Source organism: Polypterus senegalus, chromosome 8, assembly GCF_016835505.1.
Source record: "Polypterus senegalus isolate Bchr_013 chromosome 8, ASM1683550v1, whole genome shotgun sequence".
In the NCBI taxonomy this organism is placed as follows: domain Eukaryota; kingdom Metazoa; phylum Chordata; class Cladistia; order Polypteriformes; family Polypteridae; genus Polypterus; species Polypterus senegalus.
The window spans coordinates 26,581,853-26,595,186 of record NC_053161.1 but is presented as its reverse complement, the minus strand read 5'-3'; positions in this window follow the sequence as shown (position 1 = coordinate 26,595,186).

Here is a 13,334-nt window from a genome sequence, read left to right as displayed (position 1 = left end):
GGCAGCCTAAATCACTCACGGCTGACTTACGTCCGCAATTGCCGTCTGCAGATGCGATCTTGTGTTACCACTGCTGTGCTTTTATCACCCTGGAGACAATATAAATTACTGAGGTCCTTCAAGGAGCAATTCAGCACACTGACGCTATTGTTTCCATAATGCCCCTATTATCTGGAAGCCAGGGTAGAAACACAGGGCGAGGTTTTTTTTTTTCATTCAAAATGAGAAGCACAAATTTTCAATCTTATTAACTGCTCTTTATATGACAGGTAACATACTGTATATTCAAGTATTACATTTAAGGAATTTGCCATGTTCACAGATATCTGGTAATGTTTTCATTTCACATTAAAACAAGAACACTGTACTTCTTAAAAATGATAAGAAACAGTTAGTTGCAAGCAAAGGTAAAAACACTTGAGTTATAGCACCTTAGTGTGTAAAACATGTATAGGTCCATTTTTGGCCATATTACAAATACAGTCATCCATAATTTAAAAAAAAAAACTACTAAAGTATAGGATTAAGCATTAGTAAAAGGATAAGTCAAAGTCCAGTAGCATTAGAAAATTAAAACATTTCTCTTCATTAATTAGTAATCCTCATGATCCCTCCAGCAATATAAAGCTTGCTTGATTCCTTCTGAATTTTAGTATCTTAGATTTTTTTCAGCCTTATTTTTAGGGGCTTGTAAATATGCATATGCTTAGATTTGCTTTAAACACGCAACACTTACAAAACCTCAACCTTTGCACTAATATTTACTAAACAATGAAAAGGTGCCAACTGCAGCATGGAGCTCAATTTACTGACAACTCCAGGGCCCCGAACTCAAATCCTGGTGGAGTTGTCCCTTAATATTGAACAGTGTCCGATTTTTTCAGGCATTCCAGTCTCGTCCTACACGTTAAAAACATATCTGTTGGTTAGATGGCAATAACAAGTTGTTATGTTTTATGCAGGGTTCCTCTGCTGGCTTATATTGAAATTTCTCTTTCTGTCTTTTTCATTCATTTTCCAGTAATGTTCATTTGTTACAATACTTTCTGCTAATATTGTTCTATCCAGTTAATACTTAATAGATACATTAAATGTATTATTTCTGTGTTAACAATATTTATTTACAATCTTTTGACGTCATTCTGTTCCCTGTGTTTTGGAGGTGGAACCCTGCTAGAGGCGGGACCACCCCATCCATCATTACTAGGAACCGCCCCGAGCCTACAAAAGGAGGCCTGACAGTGAGTCCTGTGTGGTTCATTTGAATACACACTAGTGACATTTGGTGGTATTAGTATAAATATTGCATTGTCTTTAATTTAGATTTACTGGCTTTCAGCACTTTCTGTTCTGGTTATTGGATTCTTCAGACACATGCTAGCGCTGCCACTTGTGTTAATGAAAGCTATGGCTTAAATTCACAGAAAAAGTCATCATTTGTGATGCCAGATTTAAATGACAGCAGGATCATTTTTTTATTTAACAAGTCTTATTGGAGCACTTTTTAACTACATGATATTGTAAAATGCAATTAAAACTAAAAAAACAAACATAATTGTCAATAACAAAGCTTCAACTTACAGAACAGTTTTCTAAGCTCGAGAATGCACCTTAATGTTACATCCTGTGTACATTTTTTTGTTTGGTGCTTGAGCACAAGATAACAGTCCAGATTATCCTGCACTCTTAGTTTCATAATCTGCCACTTATTTTTAGTTTTTTACAATTTCTCCCTGGTCACTAAAAATAAACTTCTCTGTGAGCCTTTTAGTGGCCAAGAAATCCAACTGTTGCAATGGCTTTAAATCTGATGCAATTTCAATAGTAGTAATAAATAATTATTTTCTCCTGTGGTGCCATCTTGTTTTCATTATGGGTGCTGCCATCTTGAGCACTCAAGGTCAGAGACACACTGAAGGGTTGTAAGGCAATGTTTCCTACAAGTCGTACCGAGTAACGTCATCAATACAACAAGTCATCATCCCATTTTACATTTTATTCTTAGTATTTAAAAGAACCTCTGGTTTGAACTTTTTTTCTGCCCTTGACAATGCTTTGGTGTTGACTTTATTCACTGTTTCTGGTTTTTGAAATTCTTGCTAGGATTCTCAGCTTGTGTTTTTTGTCTTATGTCCTAGGCTGTACTGCTAAATCTTGTCTTTCCAGGTTTGACCTTGGCTAGTTATTTTTTTTTTTGTGATCACTCTTCTGATTCCATCTCTTTTTGTAATGTCTGGTGCTGAGTGCAGTCAGTACATTTGGAAATATCAAGATGAAAAGCTCAAAATGGTGATAACTGCGATAAACAGCCTACATTTTCCTAAAGTGTTATTTGTTTAAGTGCCCTTTATTTAATACTAGATTTTGGATGAAGAACTGAAAATAGTCAGTGTCAAAAGTTTGCAATAATAGAGGAAAATAGGAAGGAGAAAAATACACATTTCATGGCACGGTGTGTATACTTCTTCAAAAAGAAAATACGAGATAAGTCTTAATCATCAGCACTGGCAAAATCAAAAATAAATCAGAACCTTAAAATATACATCAAATGACCAATAAAATGGCCTAAACAATCCACTATCAAGGCAGAATTTTCTCTCACATTTTAATCGAAGACCTTCTATTGAACTTTTTGCACGCTAATAAAATTAAACATTACAAAATCTATAAAGAAATTCTCAAATATCTTTTCATTTTGAACTCTTCATGTAATCTGATTTTCATGACCTTGACTAGATAAATAGCTGTCCCTTAAATTCATCAGTGTAAATTGAACTTAAGAAGTTAAAAGCTAAAGTTTGTTGTTTGTGAAATTTTATGGGTACACTTTGATGGCTCACCTTGTGTTCCATTTATGTATCTAATTAAATATGATGACCGCTTTCCATCTTACTCACACAAGAAAAATGCAATTTAGCTCGAGACTGGCTAATGCCTTTATTAAAATAATGGCACATTAAAAAAACAATAAACCACAGTAAAGGCTTATAATCAAGTAATAAAAATGTTTCAGCGGGAGAAAACATTTAACTAATAGACTAACAGATATTATCTATGTCTTTTATCGAATCAAGAACACATTTGCATTAAAAAAATCTTTAGAAGCTGAGGTTGCCCTAAGCCACAAAAGGCAAGCTGTTTTAAGATTTGTTTCTTCTTGTATTAGTAATAGGCTGGCACAGTTACACATCTGGTATCCTGTATGTTGAAAGGAACATCGAAAATACATTGTGTGCTTTCTTAATGAAATAATGTTACGAACAGCAATGCCAACAGAGTGACTTGCAAGAAGACATGCCATTGAATCTTCATTTGTTATATCTGCTCGTTTCCTTTATCCGTTACATAGTAGTTGGATGCCAAAGCCTATTTTAGCAGTATTGAAACAAACTCTTGATGGTACCCAATACATGCTCCCACTCACACACAGCCACACTCATTCCATATAGGATCAATCTAGTCAAGAGGTAACTAAAAGCATTTCTTTAAAAGGTGAAATGAACCGGATTACCTGGAGAAAACCTACCCAGACACAGGAAGAATGTGCAGACTTTGCTTGAGCCAGGAATTGGACTCTGGTCTCTGAAGCTGAGAGGCACCCATGCTAAACATGTGACCTCTTCATTTTAGAATTTCAGAATCTGAGGTCAGATCTCATCATCACTATGGTCTCACCTTTAAAGATCTTTTTTAATAACCACAGAGACTTCAGGCATAGAGATTATCCCAACTCCAACCAGTTCTTGTTATGCTCTCTTGTCTGAGCAGGGTATATCAATTCCTAGAAAATAAAAAATGAATAGGTTTGAGGTCCATCAACACCAGACATGTTTAACAAGACATTCACTCAAGCTCATGTTGACAACATTTTTATTGCTAGTTTTTAAAGTCCATGTGAACACTATTTTTATAAACTTAAATTTTAACTAAACATTGAATATGGTCTAAATATATTTCTACTGCTGTATTTTAGTTTTATGAGTATATGTAATAATGAATAAACAATGTCCTGCCTTATGAGTCTTTAAGAGGTTCTAATAATCTTGTATGTGCTGTGACAGATGGCTGGAACCCGGGATACCCTTGTAACAACAGGACTGAGAGACTGTGTTCTGGGCATTATCTTCCCTGGGACACTAGAGGGAAGCCACCCTGGCTTGCAGTAGGGCCATGAGATTGGAGCTTGGAAGCTCCACCCTGCTGGTGCCCTTTGTTTAAATGCTGCTTTAGTGTCCATTCTTGATATCAGCCACCCAAGCACTCTCTAGTATAAATTAATATGACATTTTCTTTTACCTGTATTACAGTTGCTTTAAAACTGTTATTTTACTATGTGGGTTTTTCTTCCACATCCCAAAAAAACGCTAATAATTCTAAATTGATTTTTTTTGGATGTGAGTGAGTGGGAATACCATTTAAGCTTTGCTCCTGTCTTGTACCCAGTGCTACCAAACACTGAATTGGATTAAATGTGTGTTTCAATGTTTTGTTACTGTTGGAATTACAGTATGATATTATGTCAAAGTGAAAACGTTCTTTGTGAATTTGTAAACTGCCTCTAACATGTGTGACCAAGATATTCTCAACCGATTGTCGTGAATAAGTTACTAAGGGAATTATGAGATAATCAAAATTAAATCCAATTTATTTTTAAGAATTTATAAATAAAACGCCTCCCTTTAAAGGTGAAGGAATGTGTGCCAAAGACTTCTATGTCGACTATTTTGGGTTAACTTTAAGACACAGATGTATCAGAATATACCATTTATCTGTATGTTGGTTGGTATAAATAAAAATGCAAATTGACTGTGATCTGTAAATGAATCTAATTTCTTTAATCTTTGTCATTTTAGTCAATCTTGTCGTGCTGCACTGAGCAGGCCTCAACAGGCTTCATAAAATAAGGAACTTTCATCTTGGATTTAAATACAAATTGTGACTCTTGATTATTCTTTATTTATAGAGTATGTTTTCTAACATATTACGTTAAATGCATGCTTGCATTATGATTTGCTTTGATTGGAAGTATGCTTTTAGTTGAATGAAATCCAAAAAGACGCATTTTTGATCTAAAATAATGATGTGTTTATTGACTATTTTCTCTTCATTTTTACTATAGAGAGCTGCCTTATTTTCCAGTCCCACAAGAATGTGAAAAGTATTAAGTTTCTTCCAAGTATAGTATCTCTTCCTTTAACAGCTACAGTGTTAATTCAATCTTATTATTTAATGCAACAAATCAAAACTTCAGTCATATGCCATCATTTTCTTCCTCCTTTGTGATGTTTTGTATCTTTTTCCTCTGGCTTTCTGCATTCATCTTGAGCTCAAATCTCCTTGAGAACTGGTCAGTTAGATCTTGAAGGTTAAACTCTATGAGGATTCATTCCCAGGTGTATCTTGTATTTGGCTGGCTGCGCACACTATATGACTAGCAGAATGTCAGACTGCTTGATCTCATTGCCTTGATTCCTCAACTAGGAATTGCAGGGGATGACAGATTATATAATAAGACTTTTCAGCACAGGTCCAAATTTCACAACCTTGGCACATTTTGATATCCAATTAATGTGCTGCCTAACACCACCTATAGCCGTATGAATTTTTGCCAGGTATGGCAAGTTCAGCCACAGTCTCATCCCATCTTTTTCCATTCTGTCATGGTACAACAAATATAGGACTTCAAACAGATAAGTTTCTCTTCTGTTTGCATTATCCAAATCACTTGCTTTCTTGCAGCTACATTTTATGCATCATTCTTCTGGCTGAACACCCATTGATTGTGAACTATTGCACACAGGAGCACACCCCTATGACTTAAGACAAAACCGTTTTTATTTTGTTGTGATGAGTCAGTGACCGCTATGGCTGAGTCACTGAGAATGTCACATGATGTAGCTAGTAGTCACACTTATTTAAATGAATTCTATGACTTAAGACCACAGAAAATCTCATCGAGTGGGATGCCATATTTAATTGATGGCAAAGCAATTATATAGTAGGTGGGGTTTACACACAATATAAGGGGAACAATGGCCAGGCATTAACTCTTGTTAAGGTGCAACCCCCTTTCTCGACTTATGAGCTCTGGTGCCTTTGTATCTTGCCCCGTTTCATATTTTAAACAGTTTAGGTTTATTTAAGTGCTCTGGTTTTGATCTTCTGTCTGTTTTGTTAACGGCTACTTATGATACTTCATGTTCTGCTGTTTTTTCTTTATAAATTTTGTAATTTGTAAAATTACTTACATTCCATTTTAACAAAAACAAAGTTACTAAGGCATGTTAATGCCACAGCACAAACTTTGACGGGACTGCTATCTTAAATAGTCCTCTTCCTCTGCCTGGTTCAGGAAAAACTAAAGACGTTAAAACTACATACTAAATGGAAATAGGAAAATATTAAGGGTTTAATGAGGGAAAAAAAAAATGCTAATAAAACAATTGCGAGGTGAGGCATTGCTGCAGTCCTGCCATCAGTAAGAGATCTATACTTGAGATAAAATTGGAACAGGTTCACAGTAGTTGGAACAGTCGTATAAAGCTCAGTTCTGAATATTTTTGAGGATATTCCTGGTATTCTTTATTGATCTGACACAACAGACATCAGATACCTGCCACTCTTGGCCTAGAAAAAGATAGAAAATGCATGACAATTAACAGTGAGCTGGGTGGGTTTATTGTAAGTTGCAAACCATTAAACCACTTAACTGACTGTACACTTTAGGTACTTCTTTATTAGGAAGAGGAGATCTTTGTAGCCCTTTAGCTTCCTCATCACAAGTAATGTTTTCCATTTTTTTTCAAACTTTAGAATAAAATATATAGTTCTTGCTTGTACAAGGGTGGTGATTCACAAGAGGAATGAAATTTAACAAACCTGGGTAATAATTCTGAGACAAGCTGGTCTGCTCTGGAGGATTTAGTCTCTCTTTTGAGTTCATCTGTGTTGTGCAGGTACAGCAAACCTATTATATGAATTTAACTTCTGCACTTTGAAATTGTTTTAGACAGACAAGACATAACAGAGACATAAATGAAGGAGAATAGAACAGTAAATTAAATACCAGCTTCATTAACACCCCTGAAACTTCCATAATCAAACTGCGTGTTATCCAATAGTCAACATTTATATGTATGTTATGTTTTATTCTAATTTTTGTACTATTATTTTTCACATATTTGTTATTTCTGTTAGTGTTGTTTGTAATTTTATAATTGTGTCATTTACTTTAAATTGCTCCCATTCCTTCTGTGTTATGGGTGGAGCCCCAGGAGGTGTGGCCACCCTGAAGTCATAACTCCTGAACCCTCCCTCTGGTTATTTAGTCCAAAGCAGAGAAGGATCAGATTAAGAGATCATTATCATCATGTCGAAGGGGTCTCATAATGAGTGTTGTTGCTTCTTGTAGGGGACTTACATGTTATAGGACTGGCTTTTAGTCAATTATTGTTTGCCTCTTTTTGCTCTTTTGAGCATTTTGCCTGATTTTTCTGTTTATTCTAATAAACTGCCCTTTTATTGTATAGTAACCCCTCTGGTGTGGGGCTTTTTTTGATATTTTGAATTGTTAATCTAGTTTTATCCAATTTGGTCCTAGGAATGATAGAGCTGGCAGGTAGAAGCCAACTGTAAGCTTATCTGAAGTGAGTCTATTCTGGCCAGTAAAGATTCTAACCTGCTTTGTACCTATTTTGCTATATTTGGGACTATGAGGTGTAAGACAATAGAATAAATCTGAAATCACTAGTTACAGAATGCACATGATGAATTCATACTGTATAATGATTAAAAGTGTCAAGTAGGTTTGTATGAGACACTTTCCTGAAAAGTTTACTTCCACTGACATATTGTTATATTGCTTGAGAGTTCAAAATCTTGTAAGTAAAGAAACAGTTCCAAAAATGCCCATAAAATTGGGAAAACCAATCAAAAGAAACTGACTAATAACACAGAGGGCCACATAGAATCTTAAAAAATAACATTTATTCTTCAGAAAAGCTCTTTAATAACAATGAAGTTTTTTTAGAGGAAAAAGGCAAAAGGATTTGCCTAAACAATAAGCCAATCCAATTCAAACAAAGTCCCAGTGCTGTAATCCTGAGAATAGTCAAAGATATCACAAAGCACAAGCAAAACGCACAAGTCAAAACTCACCAGCTCCCAAACGCATTCAAATGAACCACCAGGGTCTGTGGGAAACCCTTGCCTTTATAGGGCTGAGGGCAGTCTGTGCCAGTGATGGACATGTGATCCTACTACTAGGTGGACCATCCAAAAAAACAGAAGGCACATAACAAAGGCATTGATACACAAACAAAATCAAATACAACGAAAAATGCAAATAAACATACCGTAAATAAAACGAATACAAACAAAAGAATAAAAAATGAACAAAGAAGACATAAAATAAAGGAGGAACCCTGGTTGAAACATGACAGTTATATAAATGGTAATAATTCTTTTGCTTCTTGGTAAGCCTTCCTCTTTCACATAGAACTTGTTTTAATCTTTAATTGTGTAATTTGCTATATACCCTTCCTGATTATCAAATGACTGCTTGATGCAGGATGCCTACAAGGACTTAATTTGGTACACTGCATCTTTTGGTTTCTATCAATCATATGTTTGTCTGCGTGGACATATGTGAGCTTTCATTTTAAAGGACAGGAAATCTCCATATCATAGAGAGTGCTGAGAATTAAGAATTAAAAATATTTGAAACGTTTAATTCTTCATATGCTTTGCGACTCTTCCTGAGTCTATCATTTCTGATGTGTTGTCTCGAACTGTCTTTTATTCTCTCTGTTAATATTCCTTTTTTGCCTCATACATTTGTTCTTCTGGTCCTCTCTACTCTTAACCTAATTTTTATCCTGCACAGGTTATTTTGTCTCAGTGTTATCACTGCAAAATTAATACTCTACTCTTGATTGAAATCTCCCAAATTCTCCTTCTGTAAAATTCTGGAATTATCCCTTCTTTAACATAGTGTTAATTGAACTTTCAGTGGTTCAGATCAATAGATCATTTGGCTCAATTCTCAGTTCTTTGGAAAACATTAAGTATTGCTCCAATTCCAAAGAAGGTAGTGTAGACCAGTGGCCCACATCATGAAGACATTCGAGCAGCTGGTCTTGCACTATGAATCCGGCAAAAGACCACCCGGACCCAAGGCAATTTGCCTGTTGTACAAAGGCTGGAGTGGAAGATGCAATTGTCTATCTGCTCCATAAGGCTTATTCCCACGTGGGCAAAGCTGGAAACACTGTAAGAATTATGTTTTGTGATTACTCCAGTGCCTTCAATACCATCCAGTCATGCCTGTTAAAGTTACATGCTCTACATGTCTGCGAATGCCAGTGTGATTTGCTGCTCTGTAGTATGCTGTGTTGATAACATCACTTCAAGAGACGCCAACTGAGAATAGGCTCAGCTATTGAACTCACTCTTGATCTGTTTTTAAGTATTAGCAGAAGAGAGAATTAAAACACAACTGAGTGCCATTATGAACAAAGCTGCACATCCGCTCTCTGAAACACTAACACTGAAGACTTACAGTCAACTAATCATTCAGCACAAGTGTGTCAAGATACAGTATGCCACTGAAGCTCCTTTATACCAGCAGCAATACATCTGCATAATGCCTCATTGTGACCGTGACAGACAAGTCAGAAGTTGTCTTTCTTTTTAGTTATTCTGGTGTGTTTTTGAGAGGGCTGTTGTTGTTGCTTTAATTATATGTATTTATTCATTGGGCTTCAATAAAAAGCTAAATTTCCCCTTGGGACAAATAAAGCGCTCCTTATCTATAATCACCATCATATCTCCACTCTTAATGTTTAATTTGTTTCCTTTTCTGTGTCTCTTCTTAATGTTGGGGATTGATGTGGTGTCTGTTCTGCCTTGTTACCCCTGGTCTGCACCTTTTCATCATTTAGGGACCTCTTGTAAAGGGTCGGTTTGGGTGGGATGTGGATGAAATGGTCCAATTTACATTAATTGTTAATATTCTAATGAAATCGTCTTTCATAACTGTTATTTTCTTATTGAACACGATCACAAAAATATCTGAAAAATGAAAGGCAATTTCCTTCTCAGAAAATCTTAATTTGTCAAATTGCTTTTAAAGTTCTAGTGCACTGCAGTTTCACTATGACAGTTAGAACACCTTAAAGGTTAATATCACCAATACTTCTCGGAACATTCAAATAATGGTTGAAATGAACTATGCAAGACATTTTACAGTCATGAGTCAACATTATTTAAATATTATTTTTTTAAAAGACCCTTCTATCCCTTTAGCTGATGAAACAATTTCACTGCCAGCCTGTGCTACTTTCAGCATTTTCTTCCATCTGCTTTAACCCAAACATCAAAGGACTTCAGAAATTTATAGTAAATTTGGGAGTTTATAGATGTATCCTCTTATTATAATCGGTCAAAGAATGAATATTCAATAACAAAGTAAAAGACACAACCTGTGACTGTATGGTATGTACCACCTCATCTTGGTGGCACGTTTTCCACTTTTCCACTTTTTTACCTTTGGTCTGCTTTATTTTATGATGTATGTATATGTTTGGATGGATTGTACATATGAGAGGGAGAGTAGAGCAAAATCCACTCCAAAAGATTTTGTTTTGCTGCTGGTTTCAAATGTTTAAACTTGCATAAAACACCATTGAAGAATTTGGGAATTTCCTGAAAATGGCTAATTAATGTAGGGCACTACTGCCACCTATTCCTCCGAACAAAACATTGCAGAGTGGGTTTTACTTTTCCTGAGCAATGCCTGCACTTTGTCTGTTTTATATTTTTTGCATTAAAGGATTATTTTTAGATTACTGTTCCTGAGCATTGGCTAGTTTTTATTTGTTTTAGATTTTTTACATTAAATTCCTATTTTTAAAACATAAAGATGAAGGCTTTAGTTATTGCAAAATAAGAACATTTTATAAATAAAACCAGTGGCACTCATTGATTTAAAGAATTCTCTAATTCATATGAATAAAATGCTCAGAAGGTACACGGCAAATACAAAAAAAGTCTTTTAAACATAATGAACACATTTATTTGCTTTTTTCAGGTATCTCTGTTTCATGTTAAGCTGACACCTTTGTGTTCATAGGACTTAACTAATCAGATCGTCAGACTTTATTTTATACTAGACGTTATGCCTGTTACAATAACGGGCGCTAGAACAGTAGTGTATAAACATTACTAGGAACAGTCTATATTAAATGGCAAGGGACCCTGACCTCATTCTGTTTCTTGCCTTAATTTTTTTTTTGTCAAAAATATTTTTGCAAGAAGCCTAAAGTAAAATAATAATAAAAATAAAATATGAACGTATGACAATACAGTAAGTATAATTAATATTGCCTTAGTGTAAACCTTTGTAACAATCTGTAATACACAAAATCTGTTGCTACCTTTTATTTTGTACTTTATTTTAACTGTACTGTATTAATTTATGTAGACAGTACTCTAGGGTTGTTAATGCAAATGCTTAATACAAGACAAAAAACAGATAAATATTATAGGTGCTAGGCTGGACTGGCTGGCATCCTGACCAGGTAGGAGGAAGATGTCTTACCTGACCAGAAGGGAAGGATCTGGATGGATGGGCATCCCTGCCAGGTTGTTGCTGGTAGAAAGGTACAATGGAAGGACAGGGAAAGACTGACCCTTGGAGTCATATAATTCCCCAGTATGCCAAAGAAGCTGCTTAAGCTCATCCAGTGAGAAGTAAAAATGGTAAATGGCCTGTATTTGATATAGCGCCTAACTAGAGTTCAAGAACCCCTAGGCGCTTTACAACACAACAGTCATTCACCCATTCACACGCTGGTGATGATAAGCTACTATGTAGCCACAGCTGCCCTGGGGCACACTGACAGAAGTGAGGCTGCCGAACACTGGCGCCACCAATCCTTCCGACCACCACCAGCAGGCAAGGTAGGTTAAGTGTCTTGCCCAAGGACACAACAGCTGCATTCTCATGCCGGGAGCCAGGATCGAACCTGCGACCCTCCGATTGCTGGACAACCCGCTCTACCGACTGAGCTACTGCTGCCCTAGGACAACAATCACCTGGGAGGAGCGGAAGTAGGGGATAGAGAGGAGTTTTATTGTGTTATTGAAAAGAAGCATATAAAAGTTCAGTCTTCAAATAAACCCTTGTGTTTGATCCCATGACTGTGGACTTGGAATTGTGTCTGGGGTTTGGGGGTCAGTGGTGTCCTTGCTGGTCACAATATACATTAGAAAAAAAAATCATTATATATACTGTAAAGAAAACACAACAAAGAGGATAAAGGTTTAAGGATTCCACCCAATATACAGTTGGCAAACAAAAAATATCACTCGAACAAACAGTCATTCAAGACTGAGTCTAAATCAAGACTAAACTAGAGGATTCAACGGGTCAGATTATATACAGAGTAGACCGGAAAGGGTGGGATCATAGAAGGAAGTGAGGTCTTTTTAGGAGGTGTATTCTGGGAGGAAATAGGCGAAGTCTTAGGCAGGCTTTCCTTCTGCTGGTCTGTGGAGGAAAGGTAACAGATATTAACACCCTTCAACAACCCCAGTCTCTGTGTTTTACTCCCAGTTAAGCCTTTAGCCCGCCTCCCAAGTGTGCTTGTGTGACAATACATATTGTGTGTGTGTATATATATATATATATATATATATATATATATATATATATATATATATATATAAATATATATATATATTGTAAAAGACCGAGAGAGACAGTAGCAAGGGTTGGGGTTTTCCGGCCCCGTATATTGTACAGAAAAAATAAACAGGTCAAAATCATAAACTAAACAGTTCATAATCGCGACACGACTCCTGGCGTCGCGCCATTTTATTGGGGAGGAGCGGAAGTGGAGGAATGTCGGGAAGGACCGCAAGGGAGGATGGGAAGGATGGCGTCAGGGCAAGATGGCGGAGGAAGGGCGGAAGTATCGCACTGCGGTCATCCATGCCTATGGTGCAGGGCGGTCTTTTTCCTATGAGGAAGCAGAGGGAGAAAGTTAATACCCCACCATTCCCTGGCGGAGAGTGGTTTCCCAGGTGCTGTCGAATCAATCCGCGGCCTCCTACTCGGCGGCGCGTGACACGATCCCCCTTAGCCCAGGACCGTCAGGTGGGCGGACCTAACCGAGAGGTCGTGAATACGAGAGAGGGCATCGGCATTGGCCTGAAGGGTGCCCGCCGATAAGTGACAGTGAACTTATACGGCTGTAAGTCCAGGAACCACCTGGTGACCCGCGGATTCGACTCTTTGTGCAGGGACATCCACTGAAGTGCAGCGTGATCAG